The sequence below is a fragment of the Phodopus roborovskii genome, unplaced genomic scaffold (assembly GCF_943737965.1).
Source record: "Phodopus roborovskii unplaced genomic scaffold, PHOROB, whole genome shotgun sequence".
NCBI classification, from domain to species: domain Eukaryota; kingdom Metazoa; phylum Chordata; class Mammalia; order Rodentia; family Cricetidae; genus Phodopus; species Phodopus roborovskii.
This window is the reverse complement of record NW_026126629.1, coordinates 11,636,694-11,658,608: the sequence shown is the minus strand read 5'-3', so window position 1 is coordinate 11,658,608 and position 21,915 is coordinate 11,636,694. Positions and strand designations below refer to the sequence as shown.

Here is a 21,915-nt window from a genome sequence, read left to right as displayed (position 1 = left end):
TTTTATAAGGTGTTCATAGCAGCTCTGATCTCTGTGGTTCATCTCAAACGCCCTTCTCTACCTGGAAGAAACTGACATGCAGAGAGGCTAAACTGCCAGTCACATGACAGAGCATTTCATGGACTTCCCTGCTCCTCTCTTTATCTCGGACCTCCGGGTTTTTTACTCTGTCCCCGAGACTTGAATTCTATCTCTGCAAGTATGGTTTATTCGAGTTCCTAGCCAATTCTGGCAGTCTCCTTTGAAGTCAATCAAAAGGGGCTGTCACATGCAGCTAAGAGGATAAGGACTTCATCATGAAAGTGACTCTTCTTATCTTATTACTTTTATTTATATTTCATCAAGGAAGTTTGTCAAGGATCTGTTTCTAGAATTCTTTCTGATGAAGCAGGAAACATTAAAGGTAGCCTAGAAATCCTCACATGGAGGATAATCTCTGACCTAAAGAAACTAGTGGATAGATGGCCATTTACTGAATGTTCTCTTCATACCTGATAAAGAGGTGTGGCCTCTTTAAGGTGCTTCTCCTGACATCTAAGGAGGGGGATGCTATAAGGTACACTAATTTTCAAATCAGACAAGTACCCGTTGGATCCTTTATGTTTGGTGTTCTGTCTCATGGACCTCACTGTTTTAAGTGTGGCCTAGAGAACAGCAATACTTGTGTTCCCTGGAACTTGTAAGAGATGAAGAACATACCTTTTGGGAGTAGGCTCTCTCCTTCCATCATGTGGGTATGACTTTCAAACTCAGGTGGCTAGGTGTGTGGACAAGCCCTATTACCTACCGAATTATCTCACTGGTCCAAAAAGAAGAATAAAAATCAGATTGTATGCAGATGAATATGAGAATTATGAGAGGGGTCCCTCAGAAACCTTCTCTTTCCTCGTCTATAAAGTTCAGACAATAATAACTAACTTCCAGAAGTAGTAGGAGAATCACGTTTATGTCGTGTTTAACTCTGTTCCTGACATTCTGTGTCTGACAAGTGACTGGTCCATTCATGGTTATCATGGTTGCTGAGGACGCATGTCCACACAAGTTATTTTTATTGCACATCATCTATAAATGGCCACTTTCAACTTGGAACAGTTAAATATCTATGTTTTCTTTTCTTTTACAGAGGATTAAATCACTTAATTCTTGTAAACTACCAAACTGAGATTTCATCTTCTCACAACCAGTTTGTCTTCACACCCACCAACATGAATCTTCACAGCCACCAACATCAGTCTGTTTAGACAGCCTAGGTATCTTTTAGAACAAAACATTTGACTAAACAGCATAGAGAGCCAATAAGGCATTTTAGATTGATGGGAAAATGATTCCTGTAAGAAGATGCATACATCTCCACACACTAAACTAAATACAGGAAAATCTGGCTATTTATGCAAATAGCTAAATATGATGGTGCATTATTGATGCTACTATGGCTTGTACACATCCTCAGGCCTAATTCTTTTCTGTGATAAACTGAAAGGCTATGTCCCTCTCAAATTCATATACTGAAACCATAACTCCCTACAGAACAGTACTAGTGGTGGTGCGCATGCCTGTGATTAGGTCATGAGGCAGGAGAACCCAATAGTTGACCTCTGTCTTTCTGTCATGTATAGCATAACCAGAAGGTGTTAATCATCGACCAGAAGGCCTTTACCAGAATTCATTATGCTAGACCCCTGGTCTGACATTTTGATGGCTTGTAAGCAATTCAGTTGACAGTATTTTCTCTGGAAGCCAAAAGCGACTGTGACACATGTCTACTGGTAATCAAGCATGAGAAACATGCAAATTTATTTATTGAGTTTTAAAACAATTAAATTTTCTTCTAATGACTTATGAGAAGCATTTTATATTATACTTGCCAATATTTACAGATGCTGTGCTTAGTTTGATATGTCCAAAAGAGGAGAGTGAAAAAATAAGGTAACATAAAGATTATCCTACTATTCAACACAACCATGATTACCTAGATCACTTGCTCATTTTTAATCATTCATTCAGTTTTTTTTTTCTTGCATTCATTCCTTCACTATGGTGTTGGGGATTAGACACAGGACATTTCCAAATTAGACAAGTCCTCCACCATTGAAATAAATCTTAGCCCTGAGCCCTCCTAAAATATTACCTATTAGGTAAACATATTTTGTCAATTTAAACATATAATATAATCCTGATTTTGTTGTTACTGAAGAGGGAAACATGTACTGATTTAACAAGTATACTGAGAATAGGTGAGATTCATAAACAGCAATGTCACAATTAACCACCACTTGTCCCAGTGTTGTTTGAGAAAAATTCAATGGCAGCCTTGCATCACACCCTTCAGAAATGTTCAGCCCACTTGGTTTATCTTGTTCACTTCATGTTCATGAACCAATGACACACAGGAAACAGAAGGATCATATGCATGGATTCAAAGAGTTAGTTCTGCTACCTTGTTTTCAGGATGCCCTCACACCAGGAGTTACCAATGGCCACAGGGACCTCCCTATGTGCACCCTGAATTGGATCCTCCATGTTATGTATCATATTCATCCTCCCTCCCTTTGCAGGAGGAATGTACATAATTGGGCCTCTAAAAATTCGTGTTTTGTGCCTTTTTGTATTGTGGTATGCAACTTAAAATGTTGATTTAGTTATTTATTATGCCTAATTTTGAGTGAGGGAAAGTAATCTCAAACTGAACTCATAATTACTCACAAAAAGAAGTCACCATCATTGGCATATTCTACCCCACTGTAAAAAATGCATCACAGGGGACCATCTATTGATATTAGCTAAGCCCCCATGTAATTCCATTGTGAATTTGGAAGAGATTATGTGCATCCAATAAAGGTTATTAATGGTGCCCTGGCCTTTGTTTCATTTCTCCCTTTCCCAAAACCACTTTCCTTTTCCTGCTCTCTGCAGAGGGCTTTTATTTTGACTTTGATTTTCCTCTCTAGCTCAGCTTTCCCAGGACTACCATGGCAGAGCTTGCTTCATCCGCAGGGTTACTATGGCAAGATCTGGTTTTGTCTTTTCTGTCTTCTTTGATTCTGTAAATTTGTTTTGTTTCGTTTTGTTTTGTTTTTTTGGGGGGTAATGGTGGGTGGAGAGTCCTAAGACTCAATGGACAATCCAAATAGCTCTGTCAATCTGACCCAAGCCTTGGGTACCTATTTCCTATTTGCGCCCTGCCTGAAGCATTCATTGTAGTAACTGCCCAGAAGGGAATTTCAGAGAATCCACAGACTGATGACTAATAGGGCAGAGGGGCCCCAGAGAATGCTCAGAGTCTGAATGACCTCCTGGAGCCAGGAGTGAGAAGAACAATCCAGTCTTCTAACCCCTGCTGCAGGTGGTCTTCCGAGCTTTGTTGTGCCCTTCTCTAAGGAGGCTGCTGGTGTCTGCCACAAATTCTTTGGGATAAGCTGGCTCTTATTAAATGTCTGAGAGGCAGCTTGGAGGAGACCTCAGTTACTCAATTTCTTTGTGAAGGGAGATATTATCTATCTTTAAAAGAAAAATATTGACTTAGCAGCCTAACCACATATTTCCTCAGAGAGTATGCTATTCTGCCCTTTTGCATTACAAAGTGTCCTTATAAACATAAGGTACCAATTCATTTTTGACAGGCATTTAAAACCCTGGCATTTAGGAACTGGCTAGTGGCTTCTGCATTGACTGTGGATAATAAATGTCTGAAGATATTGAATAGGATAAACAGAAACTTTCCTGAGTGAATATTTTTATGAGAAGACATACTTGGATCATTTCTTTCTCATCTACACCCTGTTTTAAGTTTTATTTCTCATTTAAACAAAGCAAGATTTTGAGGCATGTGGTCATTATGCACACAAATAACATTTCTTTCCATTATAAGGGAATTTTTGCTTTTTAATTAATAATTTTTGTGTTTTAAATGGTGATACAACTTTAAGAATATACATTTTATCCACATAATTGAAGCACTCTCTTAACTCTGGACAAAATTACTGCAGACCTGTTAAAATAGCAGAAAAGCTCCAGTCTGGGGAAGCAACAGCTTTGGTACTGTAAGAATGTGCAGAGAGGAAAACACCGTAAGGGGAGTGATGGGTTCAGGCAGGCCATCTTTTCCCAGGATGTCTAACAAAGAACATCTCTGGAGTCACTGGGAAAGGATGACACATGGCAGAATGTAGCAGGAATTCTAACTGGTCTTAATAATAAAATCCCAGAGTCAAATATAGGGGTTAATGCTAAAAAATCAGAGAAGTAGAACAACCAGTCACTAGTTTTACCTCTACAGAATCCTCAGACCAATTGGGTGATCCTGCCCCTATAAATCATCAGACTGAATGTGAGATTCCGTCCCTAAGATTCTTCAGATTGAATACTGTCTCTATGAAACCTCAGAATGAAAGTTCTCAGCTCTTGTTTCCTCCTGCCTTACATTCCGCTCTCTACTCAGCCATATCCTCCTGTCTCCATTTCCCTAGGGCTGGGATCAAAGGCTTATGATTGCAAGTTCTGGGATTAAAGGTGTGAGCTCTGTTTCTCTTTGAGACTGGATAAATCCAGTGTATCCCAGGGTGGCCTTGAACTCACTGAGATCTGTCTGCCTCTGCCAGCATACTAGGATTAAAGGTGTGTGCCTCCACTGCCTGGCCTCTATGGTTAACTGATAGCTTAGCTCCACACTCTGGTTTTCAGTTCAGGTAAGCTTTATTTGTTAGATCACAACCAAAATATCACCACAGCAGGAAGGCACATATATGGTATATCAGGCATGGCTCTGTCCCCAGGATTCAGACAAGAATGAGAGAAGTTTGCTAGTCTAGGACTGGTGTCAGAGGATATACCATCTCAGGTGTTAATGAATACCTTAAGTCACTATGTCCAGCATTTAGAATGTAACCCTGCCATAGCAATAGAAACAAAAAGCTTTAGAAATTTAAGATTTAAGAGTATAACCTCCACAGATACACAAAGAGGGGGTATACTCACAACAAATGCACATACAGACATATACACATTTGCATAAATACATCATAATACATATGCAAAAATTCACACATACACCATAAGCAAGTCTTCCTTGCATGGTCTTATTGTTTATGAATTTCTGTTGCATAGTTCAGTGAAACAGCATTACTTATGAACAATAGACTTCAACTTTCTGTTACCTCAGTGCATTTAATATGAATAACTACAAAAACAACAGATTAAGCTGGTAACCAAGCACACTGAGAGTGTGAAACTATTCTTGAGGCAGAAAACATTCTACTCAGTACTTTGGAATCCAATGGCGATGACTCTTTTAAGGAGGTGTCTTAATCTTTGTTCTTGCAGTGAGATGCCATGACCACTGGGACTCTTACAAAGGAAAGCATTTAATTGGAGCGGGCTTACAGTTTCAGGTCAGTTGTCATTACAGACAGCAGCATAGTGGCACACAGGCAGATACATTGCTCGAGAGGTAGCAGAGAGTTCTCCATCCAGATCTTCAGACAGCAAGAAGAGAGAAAAATCACTGTGCCTGCCTTGGGCTTTGGAAACCTCCAAAAAGGCCACATCTATTTTAACAAAGGCACACCTCCTAACCCCTCCCAAGTGGTTCTAATTCCTGATGACCAAGCACTCAAATGTAGGAGCCTTTCTTATACAAACCATAACATGAAGTTATCCACATACTGGGTTCAATCTGTAAAGCAGAGTGAGAATTAAGCACTAAGGTATCACATTATCTAGGCTTCACTCTATTGAGGTAAATTAAATAGTATGTTAATTAGATGTTGAGGTAAATGGTAGTATTTTATCTACATCAACTTATATGCCTGTCTATTTAACTATTCATCAATACATACATTCCATCAATCTATCCATCTCTCCATATATACATGCACACATACATATATACATACATATATACTTACATGTATGTATATATACATAGCTTCACACAGTGCTACAGTTTTTGTAAAATACTATATGTAAACCAAACTGTACAAAGGCGTTTTAATAATGAATAAGAGAAATCAACATCATCTAACTACTTTCAGAAGACTTTGATGAAACATTAGAATGCTCTCACTGTGAAAAATAATGAGACTAATGCACATTACTCTATGTAATATAAAATTTTAGAAGGATTAAAATATAACTATTTTCTCATTAAATCACATCAGAGTGCTTTAGACATGGTTTCCTACTCTCAGTCATGTGATCTATAATACAGAGCAGTGATTTTCCTGTAAAGTGGCAAATGTTCATAATCTTTTTTCAAGTTTGGATTAGTTTTCAATAACTCTTTAGCCTTTGAGTTTTCCACGGAATGAAGGAAAGAGATTGCACCTGTGCAGTTGTTTTTCTGGCATTTTTCTCTGGAACATTTTCATCACCACTGTGTCCCATGCCTCTGTCAATATCACCTCTGACAGCATACTGAGTTTTCTAAAGAGCAGAAGCTTCAATATTGCTGCCATCAGCTACTGCCCAATAATCTGGTTTACATTCACTTCAAAGTTCAGATCCAACTTTATTACTCTGTGTATCCGTTGGTCTTTTATTTCTCCCCATATCCATCTCCTCTGTAATCCATCTTTAAAAAGTGGTTTATTCATGAAAGAGAAGGCAGCATTGCTATACATGTTTCTGTTTTTTCTTGGAAATGGGCAAAAGGAAAATTACTGAGCAATTTGGCAGAATTGATGTGACTGCTCCTCAGTCTGATTTGTGTCTCTTAGGGACACTCATGTAATTGTTGATATATATACATGTGTATGTATTCTTTGTGAGTCTCTACTAGAAAATGCTGGCTACTATTCCAATAATGCAAAATTATTAAGTTTAATATTTCAGTGGCCTACAACATATAATGATTGGTATTGAACAAATGTACATATAATTTTGGGGTCTCAGTTTGCCAAAGTGACACTGGAATCCTCATCATTGAGACAGAAGCTGAGAAAGAAATACAAACTTTTGAAACAGAAATTACCTCAAAGCCCTGCTTTAAATGAACCACACTTCCCATCAATAAAGCAAGAAAGGAAAAAAAACCCAGGAATATTAACTACCACACAAAACAAAGGCCAGTCATTTTATAACAAATGGTAGGCTCCTATTGCTTTTAAAAGTGCTTATTCCATGCATTTTCCTAATGTTTTAGTAAAGTATGGTCCATAACCGCATAACAGCAATTCAACAAGAAGTTTGGCTGAAACTTTTAGGCAATTACTTGTTAGAGTATGTACTATCTTGCTCAGACTTGGTCACCCAGTTGTGTTTGGAGAACCATGTAATGAAGGAGAGGAGGCATGGTAAGCAGAGTCTGATCCAAGCCATGCACAAAATGCCAGACCTTTGCTGTGTACTGTCTAAATGAGACTCGGGTCCACAATAAGTTAGCATGCTGGTTATCTCCTCCCATGCCTGCCCATTATTACCTATGTGGCTTTGAGTTAGCTGGCTCACTGTCTGTGGAGGACACTGGGCCATCTTGGGCCACAAGGGTGGCCCTTCATAGGATTGTTTTGCAAATACACTCTTGCATGTGTTCCTGAGATGATAAAGAGGAGACCAAGCAGAGTGTGACATAGGGGAGAAACAGAAAGCACCCTCACCACTGATACCAGAAGAAGCAATGCTGTTTCCTTCTGGATCTCTCTAGGTATGCCGAGGTGGTGATATCAGTCACTCTTTAGAAAGATAATATGGTGGCATGGAGTAGAACAGTGGTTCAAATAAGTGACTCAATGTGAGGCAAACTATGTGAGGAAGGAAGAATCAATTCACTGTACCAGATGTATGCAGTGGTATGGGTATACAATTTGAAACATCAGACACAGATATAAAGAGGAAATGACTGACAGAAAAGCCTGTAATCCTACAGAATGCCTTCTGCCAGCAAGGAACAGAAAACAAAAACCAATTCCAAGCAAAAATGGCCATATCATGAACAGGTACAAGCAGTTGAGATTACAATCTACCTGAGCAGAGGGACTTGGATTAATGAATAGTCCTCTGTTTCCTTAGTGAGAACCATAACAACTGACTAGGTGCCTCCATCCAGGCCAGGAATAAGGTCTGCTTACATCTGCTATTTCTTTCAGTTTTACTCTCACCATAGTGGTGAATCTAATAGGTGATGTTCGTATGGTTTTCACAGTGACTCTGGCTTTCCTTTCCAGGTCATATATGGAACGGCATGAAGGCACTTAGCTTTCTTTCTATTGCCTTCAACTCAGCACTGTTGATTATTTGTCACCCTCCCTCCCTGTTGCCCTCCTCCCTTTCCCCCTCTATCCCCCTCATTCATACCTGTAGATCTCTACACACTTTTGATATGCGACTTGTAACTTTTTCAGTGACCCCCTTTGCCCTCTTCCCAGGGCTTTGCTTTCTTCATTATGGGACTATGTCACGTAAAATGAGCCGGAATATCAACTGTATGTTAATCTGATTCTCCCTTAGTGGGCTCTTTTCTTATGGGTGTGCCACATGCAAATTACAGGATATCACTACCTGTTGAGTCCTGAGGAACTCGAGGAGAATTTGGTTACCAGGTAGTATAATCTTGGAACAATCTAGTTGGGACTCCTCTCACTTAGGGGTTAACTACGGAGAGGCACTACAAATGCTAACTACACACTGTGTCCATATTATTAGTGCTGATATTCCGAAATTGCCAAAAGATCCTCAGAACAGGTTTGGAATGCCCTGTAAACTATTTAAGAAGTGTTGATTTTTCACCTCCAGTCCATTTTTAACTCATTCTTTGCTGGAAAGTGAACTAAACATGATGCCAAATAATTACCTCCAGATAGTCCTCAACTACCACAGTTCTTAATCTTACAGATGAAAGAAAAGCTTATAATTGTCACAAAATTTCATCAATTTCTTGGAAAAAAAGAAATATATCATCCTTTGCCCTAGAAATATGGGATCTGAACCATCCCTGCAGCCTGCAGATAACACTGCTGGGTATTTGGAGTCTGCTCAGTGAGGCTTTCTTTTTGCCGGGTTAGATCAATATCACACTGATACATGTTCTGCCAGCCATGCTGTAATGCTACGTTCTTCCAGGCTCAGTAATAGAAAGTGATTCAATACTTTCAGCTTGGAAGATATTGCAATGAACACTGTGATTTATAAAACAAATGGGCTATTGTCCTAAATAAGTTTAAAATTATATAGACCTGCGGAAATAGAGTTATCTAAAGTTTTAATGCTCCTTGCCTATTTTCTGCTAAGCAGTTTATATAGACACATAAGCAATTCAACCCAGAAAATGCAACAGAAATTTATAGTCAGGATCCTTCATACATAATTTCTTTAACCTAGTGTACCTTTTGACATTTATTGGTATACAGCGTCAGCTTCCTACCTAGTTTCCTTTTATCCAGGCAACTGTCTATATATTTATAGGTTTTATAAATCATTGCATCTTAAACAGTAGCCTCTTAGAAAAAATATGCTAATTGTGGAGGGCAGTGTGTTCTATATTGAATGCTACTGGCATTTTGGAATATTATTTCTCGCTTTATCACAGAAGCGTGCTAGGAAAGAGAAATGATGGGAGCACTATAAGCCAGAGGAATCTCAGTGACACATTGAGAAGCTGCCATCTCTTATTCTCAGAACACATCACTGAAGACGGCAGGGTGTGATAACAGGAGACAGGAAATTTTCATTTAATCTTTTAAATGTATTGGCTTCAAGATGTGAGTGGAATTCACATGCAGAAATTCTAATGCTTTCCCTAGTTTAATTTCTTTCCCATCTCCTTCATCTTCTTTGTGTGTGCTTGAAAAAGAAAAGTTTGGCAGTGCTTGTGATGACAATTATTACAGTGAATGGGGTGGGGCATTATACACAAGAATTTAAAGAACAACTTGGCCATCATCTGAAATCTGAATATGTGATGATCACCTCTGCAGAAAATCTTGAAGTGTCTAGTAACAATATATCTCAGATTCTTTTTAATTACCTAAATAAATAGATTCCAAACAGTGATTCAAAAAGAAGAAAAAGGAATGTATTTCATTAATAAAAAATAGCAGTGTTTGAATATATGATTTAGATGAAAGTACAGCATCCCCTTGAATGCTGTGTCTTGGATGTACCTTCATCTGCATGACCAGGTAAGTAGTGTGGTTTGGCCACTCCTATACTTTAACATATAGAAAGAACTGGATTTGATTTGGCTGCTTCTTCTCCAACAGTGCTAGTTCCCTTCCTGTTACTATAATAAAGTACCTGAAATAATTAAGTTGTATAGAGGAAAATGTTTATTATAGCTCAGGGCTTTGGAAGTCCCAAGAACAGGTTGGGCTTTGCTTACACAAGGCTGTCAGATGATGGTGTGTAATGTATGACAATAAGCTACTTATTTCATGACAAAAAAAAAAAAAAAAAAAAAAAAAAGCAAATGAGAAGATGTCATGGCCCATAACTGCATTTAAATGAATGCTTTTTAAAGTTATTACTTTTATTTTGGGGATTATATTATTGCATCATTTTCCCTTCCCTTTCTTCCATCCAAATCATGCCATATATGCTCCTTGCTCTCTTTCAAATTCATGGTCTCTTTTTCATTAGTTGTTGTTACATGGGCATACACACATATAGATATAGACTCCTAAATCTAACATGCTGAGTCTGTATAATACTTATAATTATTACTTGTATATATGTTGTCAGGGCTCAGCATGTTAGATTTAGGAGTCTATATCTATATGTGTGTATTTGGTATTGAAGAACAAATTATTTGCCTTTTGCACTTCATGTAGGGTTGATGCCTCAAGGTCTCTGTCCTGTCCATTCAGTATGTTTATTGTTGTTGTCCTCATACAGCTGGGAGCCTACTCCCAATGGAATCATTTATAAAACAACTCTTGTATCATAAGCTAAGAGAACATTGTAAAAGAGAGAATCAAAAGATTGTAAAGCCAGAGGATCATACTTTGCTATGGGTTTTCTAGGATTGACAGATGCTAAACCACCAAGTCTTACCACCATGTTTGCCTAAATAAGAGCTGAGGACATGTTTTTGATGACCCAAAGACATTTTACCAGGCCCCACATAGGGATGGTTCTACAACTTATCATTAGCTCCACCTTAAAGACTGAACTTTTAACAACTGGGCCATTGGAACAGTATCATTGAAATTATCCATCATGCTGAAACAATGTAAATGTAACGAAACCTACAGCTACATGGCCATTATCTGACCTAAACTGTTCCTGTTGATTCTTCACTGTCATTGTAGGGGCTCAAACTTAGCATTTAGTTTCAAAATATTTCTTGGTTCCACTTACCCAGATAAACCTCTTTTGTGTTTTTCCTACATTGGATTCTTCTGTGTGAGGGCTCTCTTTAAAAAGACTTCTAAAACAAGCCTTCTAGGAAAAGTTAACAAAGCAGAAGCTCATCCCTAACCTAGACATTTCAAAGGGAGCTTTCATCAGTTTGATTACTAGATGTGGTAGATAACCCAATCCCTGTAAGGAGTCAAGATGCTCATTTATGTTTAGACCTCCGTATATCACTTTGAAAGAGAAAACATTTATGATCATGTGCCACCCACTCACAATAATTTTGCTTTGGGATTCCTTAGACATATATGTACTTACCACTATATTTTCCTTAAGCTGGGACCCTAAATATCTAAGAGCCTCACCACAATGCACCTTCCCCAGACTTCAGTTCTATACTCCTGTGTCCATCATCACTCTCTCTATGTATTATTATGAATATCTAGGATCATTTCCAAACTTCCTCTTAGCACAGACTCTTTTATCCTTATACTTTTTTAATTGCTCAAATAGAAAGTTAAGACAAAAAGAAATCAGTTGTCATTTGACATCTGTAGAGACAGAGACAGGACTCTCTCTCTCTCTCTCATCTCAGCTTGTGTTTTTGCAATAGTGTGGATTAACCCTGGGATCTTATGTATGATGGACAGTTCTCTACCACTGATTTATGTCACTGGCCCTCTTTAAAAATTTTATAGATTATAAATGAATTAAACAATTTTCCCCTTCCCTTTCTACATTCCAAACTCTCCAATATACACCTCCTTGTTCTTATTCAAAGCAATGGCCATGTTTCTTCATTAATTGTTGTCACATACATGTACATATAAAATACATATATTCCTAAGTACATAACTATAATATGTTTGTCATTAGCTCTCCCTATACTCCAGGGAGAGCTGACCACTATATCTTGAAAGATTTAATAAGGCATCTTATAGGGCATGTTAAATCACATAGATTTTAAAGGGCATGGCAACTGGGGATGTGTAAGTGTGTACATGCAAAAGTGTATCTGCTGGGCATCTGCTATTCAAGTTGGGTGTATAAGTTAATCCCTCTGTTCATAGGCTGTTCTCCCTAAAGTGACTCTTGAGGAATATGACTCTATTTAACATTTTAATTATACTTTAACCATGAGTATTTTCTTATCTAAAGCCTTGGATAAGAGATTTTGATCAATTTTATTGTATAATCCTAAAAGTTAAAACAAACACATACAACTGAGTATAACTCAAGTATCATTGTATGTCAACCTGCTTATTTGACCTAATCATTGACATTGAGAAAGACCATTAGCCCAGGGTCATACTATTTCATCTGAAAAATACCATCAAAGAAATAGAAACAAAGGACTTTATGAACAATAAACCTATTAGAGCCTGGAAATGCACTACAGCTCCATGGGAAGACATGCTAAGCGAATTGCAAGACGATATTGTGAATGGACAGCTTCAGCAGTACCCTAGTTTCTTATTTGCCATAAAAATACAGTGAGGTCAATATTGCATAAAATTCTTTCTTTTTGGGTAGAAAATTCTATATCTGTGTAGTTAAGAGATTAATACTAGTTGTGATAAAGCTTCAAAACATGTTCCTAAGGCTAGAAAGATAAAATTCTTTCTTTGTGGGTAGAAAATTCTATATCTGTGTAGTTAAGTAATTAGTACCAGTTGTGATAAAGCTTCAAAACATGTTCCTAAGGCTAGAAAGATGACTTGACTCGTTGATTAAAAGCACTTCCTGGTCTTTCAGAGGATATGGATTCAGTTCTCAGGACACACTAGATGGTTCACATTAGTCACTCCAGTTCCAGGGATATAACCTCTTTTTCTGACCTCTATGGGTCCCAGGAATGCATGCAACTCACATATATGCATGCAGGCAAAACATTCTTACACATAAAATTAAAAACAAAGAAACAAAAGTATGTTTAATTGTCTGGGCAGGAACACACCAACATATGATAAATGACTAAAGAAGCTGGCCTAGTGAACCTGACATACAACATTTCTGAAAAATTCTTTTCACACCGAAGAAATGTTTTTTATGATGTCATTGACATAAAAAAGTGAGACTCTAGGTATATTTGCCACTTTGTAAAAATGATCTCAGCATTTCATCATAATGTTTTGGTCACAATTTACATGAAGAAATCCATTTGTACATGTGTACATATGCATGCATGTACCTATTTATTGTATGCTGTCTGTAACTTTAAATTTAATGACACATTACATTAATTCATAGTTCTACTTATGAGCTACTCTAGTTGGCTGCTGTATTAAAAGTGGCTATCAATGCCTGTTTATTTCTTCTTGTTAAGCTCAAATAACTAGCTACTGAAAATATATGTAGTATGTGTATTAGTTAAACAATTAATCTTAATAGAATACAATGTATATATCTAAGTGAGGAAGAGCTTTATGAAAATGGTAAAGAAAGAAATTTCTGGGTGAATATCTGCTCTACACTAATAAACGGCTGGGTGGCATCCCATCATAAAGTTACACACACTGCAAGTTTGGTCCTTTGAAATCACCCTAACACACTTCTTTGCATGAACCACAGCACCTTTTCTATAAGCATATAAAAGGCAACAATGAGTTAATTTTGGTTTCTATTCACAAATTATGTCACCCCTGGGAACTAAGCTCCATGAGGACTTAGTTTATCACCTTGTAAATGTGGCTTGCAATGATCCCCTTCACAGAAAATGGGTAATTAATGGTAGCTAAGCATTTGCTGAGAGAGACAGAGACAAAGAGAGAATGAGAGAGAACATGAAGTTGGATAAGTAGGATGTAGAAAGATCTTGGAGGAGATCATGGAGAGAAGAAACATGATCAAAAATACATTGTTTGAAAAAAATCTTTAAATGAAAATAACTTTAAAAGAATATACTCATGCTTATGTGATTTTTTAGAAATAATTAAATTGGTTAAAACAGGTCAACACAAAGTTATATGTAGCAACCACTCTGGTTTCAGTCTTTCTTGATAAAAAAAATGATAAATGAATAACATAATCTGGTAAAATAAAATATGATGCAGAATATTAGAAAAATCTGCCAAGAATGGACAAAAGCTTGTTCCAACAATAGCTCCAATCAGGTGATTTTGTAGGACACATGTTGAGTAAAATTTGTAAGTATCATTAAAGGAATTTAATGTACCATTTTAAAAAAATTGGAGCTTTTAGAATATAAAGAAAATTATTGAAAAATCTTCAAGATGAACCAAGAATACCTTTTGTGACATTTGAAATTAAATTTGTTAAAACAGGTCAATACAAAGTTAAAAGTAGCAAACTCTCTGGTTTCATTTCTTCTTGGTAAAGAAAAATATGATAAATGAATAACATAACCTAGAAAATAAAATATGATATATTATAATAGAAAAATCTGCCAAGAATGGACAAAGCTTATTCCAACAATAGCTCCAATCAGGTGATTTTAGGACACACATTCAGTAATTTTTAAAAGTATCATTAAATGTGTTTAATGTACCATTTTTTAAAAAAAATGGAGCTTTTAGAATATAAAGAAAATAATTGAAAATATCTTCAAGATGATTCAAGAACACCTTTTGTGACATTAGAATTTAAATATTTGATAGAGTTCCTTGGCACACATTATAAAGGACAGGATTCTTACAGTGCATGTGAGAAAGACTGTCAGAGGAAAGAAGAACTCAGAAGGACTCTACCAGTACAGTTTTCAGTACAGGTTTAACTTCCATTGGGAATTTATAAAGTCGTTATGAGCCCTGAGCTACAAAGGCATTCTTATTGCACAACTGGTTACCATTTATGATTTCAGAAAAACACACAAGTAAAAAATCTATTACCCAAATAAAACCAAGTACTTTATTGGCAATGTTATGTCCTTTTTCTTCTTGAATAAAAGGACTATTATTGAGAAGCCAAGGTAAAAATGTTGTTATTGATCCTGAGGAGTCCATCACTGAAGTGGCTGGCCTTTGCTCCTGAGGGGTACATCACAGAAGCTGCTGTGTTTACAAGGCTTGCTAATGAAAACTTCTTCTTTCCATATAAATATTCAGAACATTAAAAAAAATCTACATATTAACCTTGTTCTAGAACAGAAAGGGTGGGTTAATGAGAGATAAACATAAATAAATATGCTTAAACAGTGTAACAACTTATTCTGGAAATAAAAAGTTTGTGGAAAAAATTTTGCTGATTTCTCCCTTTTTTTTTGAATCAAATTTAACTGGTAGTATCACTTAATCTATATCAAATTTAATAGTTAAGAAATTTGGGGAGAAATCTTTTTGTAACAGTAATTACCACTGGTAGGATGACATTTTTCATTTATTTATCTACAGATTGTTGCCCCTTCACCCTACCTTCTCCATTTAAATATATTTTACCTGACAATTGAGGCTTTTGAGAAGTCTTGTGCTACAGTTACTTGGCATATTGAATATTTTAATTTATCTTTTATATATCAATATATTCTTTATATGCATTTGTAGTAGTTAGTATACTTGTCCTAGTTTTTTGTACAAAACATAGTCATTAAAATATATGGTATAAATATAAATATGTAAATAAACCATCCACATACAAATAAAATTAAATTAATGTGTCAATATAAAATTAATAGCATTCAGATGATGGTAGTACATAGTGACTAAAATATATTCAAAGTTAATTGTATAGAGTGGCTTTATTTGAAATGTATAGACAGTTCGTGATCAACTAAGTAGTAAGATAATTTTAAATACTTAAATGCAGAAAAGAGATAAATGGTCATGAACATGCCTATTTAAATAACAGATATCGTATAATTGAGAAAGATGTTTAAATAGGTAGGTTCTAGGCTTTATATATTGCCATTGCTGCATTGCCTTTGTAGTGAAAATGGGGGGGTTATTTTTTAACTATGGTGAAAAATCTATATTCTCTATTCAAAATCAGTATGTGTACCTTTTTGGTAGGGAAATCTAATCCTCTTGTTTCCATACCATATCTTAAGTTACAGTGAGAAATTATTGAAATTAATTTAAGTATATTCTCCTTTTCATATTTAATATCTTTACCAAGTAACAACTAAGTCAAGGAGAAGCAAAAGACATAGAATATTTTATTAAAAAGACAATTCATGGGAGGGAGAGTCAGATTTTATTTTTTAAGCTATGAAACTTACTGTCTGAATATCATTTAATTGATGGCCCACACACATAAGTACATGGACAACACAGATTGGACTCAGGGGTTAATCAAAGGGATTCGCAGTTAGGAGTGGCTGAAATGTGTATATATGAGAGGAGTAGGAGTAGGAGTGAATATAATTAAAATATATAGCATGTATGCATGAAATTCTCAATTGATTAATAAAATATCATATTAAAAAGACAGACATCAACAACTCAAGGGAAGTAATGATGGTGTAAAGTACTTTTATTAAAACAAAAATAAACATATTTGATCAATGGAATTGAATTGAAGACCCAGGCATTAATCCACATAACTATGGATGCCTAATTTTTGATAAAGAAGCCAAAAAATACACAGTATAAAGACAACATATTCAACAAATGGGGTTGGTCAAACTGCATTTCTACAGGTAGAATAATTCAAATAGTTTCATATTTATCAGCCTGCACAGAAACCAACTCCAAATGGATCAATGACCTCAACTTAAAAAGAGATACACTGAACCTAATGGAAGAGAAAGTGAGGAATAGCCTTGAACTCATCAGCAGAGAAAAATCTTGCAGAATAAAACATGGTCAGCACAGGTACCAGGATCAATAATTAACAAATGGGATCTCTTGAAACTGAGAAGCTTCTGCATGGAAAATGTTGCCATGATTTAGACAAAATTGCAGTCTACAGAACAGTAATAGATTTTTACCAACTCCATATTTGACAGAGGACTAATTTTCAAAATATATAAAGAACCCCAAAACAGCAGCTATCAAGAAAACAATTAACCCAATTAAAATGGGGCACAACTCTAAATATAATTCTCAAAATAAGAAACTCAAATGGCTCAGAAGCTTGTAAAGGAAATGTACAACACCCCCAGCCATCAGAGAAATACAAATCAAAACTACTTAAAAATTTCATCTTATACCCATCAGAATGGCTAACATTATAAAAACAAATGACAATTCATGTTGACAAGAATGTGGAGTAAGGGGAACACCCATACAATGCTGGTGTGATTGCAAACTTGTATAGCCACTGTGGAAATCAGTGTGGAAATTTCTCAGGAAAATAGGAATTCATCTACCTCATAACACAGCTCTACCACAGAGACATTTGTTCGACCATGTTCATTGGTGTTCAATTCATAATAATCAGAAATTGGAAACAATGTAGATGTTCCTCAAAAAAGAATGCACAAAGAAAATGTGGTAAATTTACCTAATGACATATTACTCAGGCACCAAAAAAAAAAAAAAAAAAAAAAAAGGAAAGAAAGAAAAAAAATAAATCAAATTTGCAAGTTGTAAGTATAAGTATATGAATGGAACTATCAAAAAAATTCATCCTGAGTGGAGTGTTAGGAAAGCGAAATACATTAGTTATTGACATATGAAGGTGCTGTAACAGGAGGGTGGGAGAAGAAGGGGAAGAAGGAAAGAATAGTGGGAGAGACAGATAACATCTAGGGGTTTTTTAAAGGGTAGTATGAAAACTCTTATAGGTGAAGCTTCCTAAAGTATGCACATATATGAAGGTTATCTAAACAAAATTGTTAAATAATTGGGAGACAGAGTTCCAACTGTCATCAAATGAAATTTCCAATTCCAAGATTGGTTTACATTTAATTGAGTGTTTGGCCATAGGAAACTCATGGAGTCCCCATACAACCCAGGATGTAGCCAAGACTATAGATTTCTAACCACAAACTGATGATAAGACACCATTAGTGAAGATGCCTATACAACTCATTGAACATAGCAAAGTCATGCTGGTGCCTACAGAGAGCCTTCACTCTTATGCGCTAACATCTTTGGTATAGAAGGTACCAAAAGAGAAACAGTGCCACTAAGCCAGGCAAAAACCCTTTGATCATCAATGGTGTCCTGACTGCAAGATGTGCTATTACAAACAAAGCTAGGACAAAGCTTGGGGGAACAACAAACCAATGCTTAGTTTGAGTAAAGGCCAATCCCATGAGGTGGAACCCATATCTGACAGAAATTAGGTGACCAAATACCAAATTAATATCCCAGGGACCTAGGGTCAAACCAAATACTACTATTTTAAAAATACAGCAATAAAATGACTCTTAGTGACAATCTACTATACTTATACATCATTGCATTGCTCAGTCATCATCACTAAAGTTTTCTCTGGCTGCTGATGGAAACAAATACAGAGATAAAGCCAGATAATATGCAAAGAATGAGAGACTAGGCTTTCAGTGGGATGTCTCTATCAAATCCCTTCCCTGGGGTTTAGGAAATCCTGCAGAACAGAAGGCAGGAAGAGTGTAAGAGATAGAAAGGGATGGAGAATACCAAGAAGACAAAGCCATCTGTGTCAACATGATTAAGGCTCTTATGAACTGACAGAGACTGCAGCTGCATGCATGGGGTCTGCACAGGTCTGCAACAGGTACTCTGGGTAGATAATATGGCTTCCACTTTAAAATTATTGTGGGATTCCTGAGTGAGCTTATAGGTGGGTCTCTTATTCTTGTGCCTTAACTTGGGCTGTTGTTCATCTGTTTGCTTGTCCAATTCAGATGTGTTAATGTTTATGTTCCTATTCTATTGTCTTCTGTTCTATTGTATTCTATTCTATGCATAGCCCTTAGAAGTCTTCTTTATTTTCTTACTGGAGACAGAAAATTAGTGGATCTATATGGAAAGGAATGTGGGGAGGAGCTGGGAGGAGTAGAGGGAAGTGAAATCCTAATCAAGATACATAGTTTGGGGGAAAAACAAATTTTCAATAAAAGAAAAAATAGATATTATTATTCAATTTCTTGACATCTTTACATTTAGTCTCCTATCATATTGTTGCCATATAATATTTTCTAGAACATATTTCTTCTTACCAAAGTATCAAAATAGGAATGTTACTTACATTTTTAAAATTTTAAATTTCTATCTGATTATACATGTATTATCGTCATATATTGTCGCAGAGCTAAAAATGATAACAAAATCAGTTAATAAGCAAGTACAGAAATATATTGAGAAATTACTAATATAAAACTTTTCTGGTCTAGATGATTTTTATTCTGGATGTTTATAATATTGATGGTATTTCAATATGATGATACTATTCATTCTAATTTTCAATTACCAAAAAACAAAAAAGCAAAATTAAGTAAGCCTGTGACAAAATAAATTGGTCAGTTGTTAAGGAATTTTTATTTTGATTTTGAAAAGAGAGGCAATTTTAATGTTTATGAGGAGATACATGGATGGATATATATAGGAAACACCCTGGTAAATACAGTCACTTGATGAAAATAATATTCATCATTTAAAAAAATATATAAAATTGTATTTCATAAAAATATCACTAGACATACAACACTGTCTTAAGTTTTAGGAAAGATGGCAATGAAGACAAGGATCTGGACATTGTTTCACCAGTGCTAACTGACAGACAAATGGACAAAATGTCTTAGGGGTAATAAATGCATTTAAATAAATGCATTTAAAATAGAAGCAAATCTTTGCATAAATGTTATATAAATATCTGAGAAACTTGTGGACTAGATCCAGACTTTCAAGAAAGTATTCTGTGATATAAAACCTAAGTGGCTACTAATGTAATAGGTGTTTAATAAAAAAAATTAAGACAGGACAATTTTACTAATGAATATTGAATTAAAATCTTAAGTACATTATTAGTAGCTCAAATTTAGCAATAGGATTAGGTTCATCCCATGGATACAAGAAAATTTCTATATAGACAAAGTTCTTAGTTTAATGTGTCACATAATCAGAACAAGACATCCTGTTAGATGGTTTTAAATATTACATGGAATTGAAAATTTAATAGGCACATTTTTTCAACCATACCAAACCAAAAAATAAATAAATAAATAAATAAAAGAATATGTGAACATCTACAAATAAGCTCCTCACAGTCTGTTCAAAGGAAGTCTTCCAAATTTACATTGGATTGGATTAGACTGCCAGATTAACATGGTATCATGAGAAAGCCAACAGCTAACATAAGTGGCCTATAAGATCAGCTATTTTCATATGGAATGGTCACAGAAAAATAAATTTAACCTAACAGAATTGTTCAATTATATAGAGCCTAGATGTAAAATTATAAAATTTCCTATATCTCAATTCTCATTACAAAATAGAAATCAAATGGAAAGGCTACCATAAATGCCCTTCCCAGGTAGTGAAATCAACAACTAACTTATCCATGGAGCCCTCATCTAATACCTGTTGGAAACAGAAGCAAACACCCATACCTAAACACTGAGTCGAACTAGAACCCAGATGCAGATGGGGAGGATAAGACCAGGTTGCCGAAACGCATAGAGACAGCTGAGCTGAATAAGAAGGAGGTAACAGGTCCCCAGACTGATAGCTGGGAATCCAGCATGGGACTGATTCAGGCCCCCCTGTATTTGGGTCTCAGCCAGAAGGACTGAGCAGTCTAAGGGACCTCAGACAGTGGAGCCAGGATGTATTCCTGATGCACAAAAGGGCCTTGCAAACACATTCCCCATGGATACTGCCTTAACCTAGAGACGGGAGAGAAGCCCTAGTCCCTATTTCAAATGACCTGTCAGATCTACATGACCCCAACTGGATGGCATTCCCCTATATATGGAATTGGGGTGGGAGGGGAGGGAGGGGAGGGTGGTCAATGTGCATGGGAGGGGGCAGAGAGGGTAAAAGGGAGGGAGGGATGAAGGAAGCGGGAACTGGGATCGACATGTAAAATAATAAATTAAATAAAAAAAAGAAACCAAACTATAACAAATTTCAGAATAAAATAGTGAGCATAAGCCATGAATGAAGAAGTGAAAAAAATCTGCAAACTATCAAATAATCTAAACACACACTTCTATATATATATATATATATATACAAACAGTAATAGCATATGTGAGGATGAAGAAATGAAATATTAGAGAAATATTTCTATCCAAGACCAGAAGACTTGGCCACAAATATTAATACAACTTAAATTTAGGGGCCAAACAATTACTACAGTTACTGTACTTAATATATAGCTTGCACCCAACAAACCAATTAGGTTTCATGAGCCGATTTTTAAAAATCAAATTAATAGGAAGAGCAGAAAAAGATTTATTCAATGTGGCTGCACTGGGATGAGACTTATAAAGATCCAAAGACATCTTAAGTTGATCTTCTTGATTTGAATAGGAAGTTTATGTCTAAATAGAAGGCAAGAGATATACATAACTAAGCATATGGTCAGGATGTAGCTCTGTCCATCATTATCTCAGGTCCCAGTTTCTCCTAAAGGTGCCCTGCACATTTGTAGATCATCATCACCGTTACCACCATCATTTCAGTAACCACCAACACTACTACCACCACCACCACCATAATCATCATCACTCATATGAACTGCTGTATTTGAAAAACAAGTTGAAAAGCTATATATGAAATCCTCACTTTCTTTATTATGTTA

The 21,915-nt window shown here is 36.0% G+C and overlaps 1 protein-coding gene across 9 annotated transcripts in view; it reads right to left on the bottom strand.

Moving 5' to 3' along the window:
• Positions 1-21,915, bottom strand: part of Nrg3 (neuregulin 3) — a 970,742-nt gene that overhangs the window by 509,202 nt on the left and 439,625 nt on the right. The window lies entirely within an intron of this gene.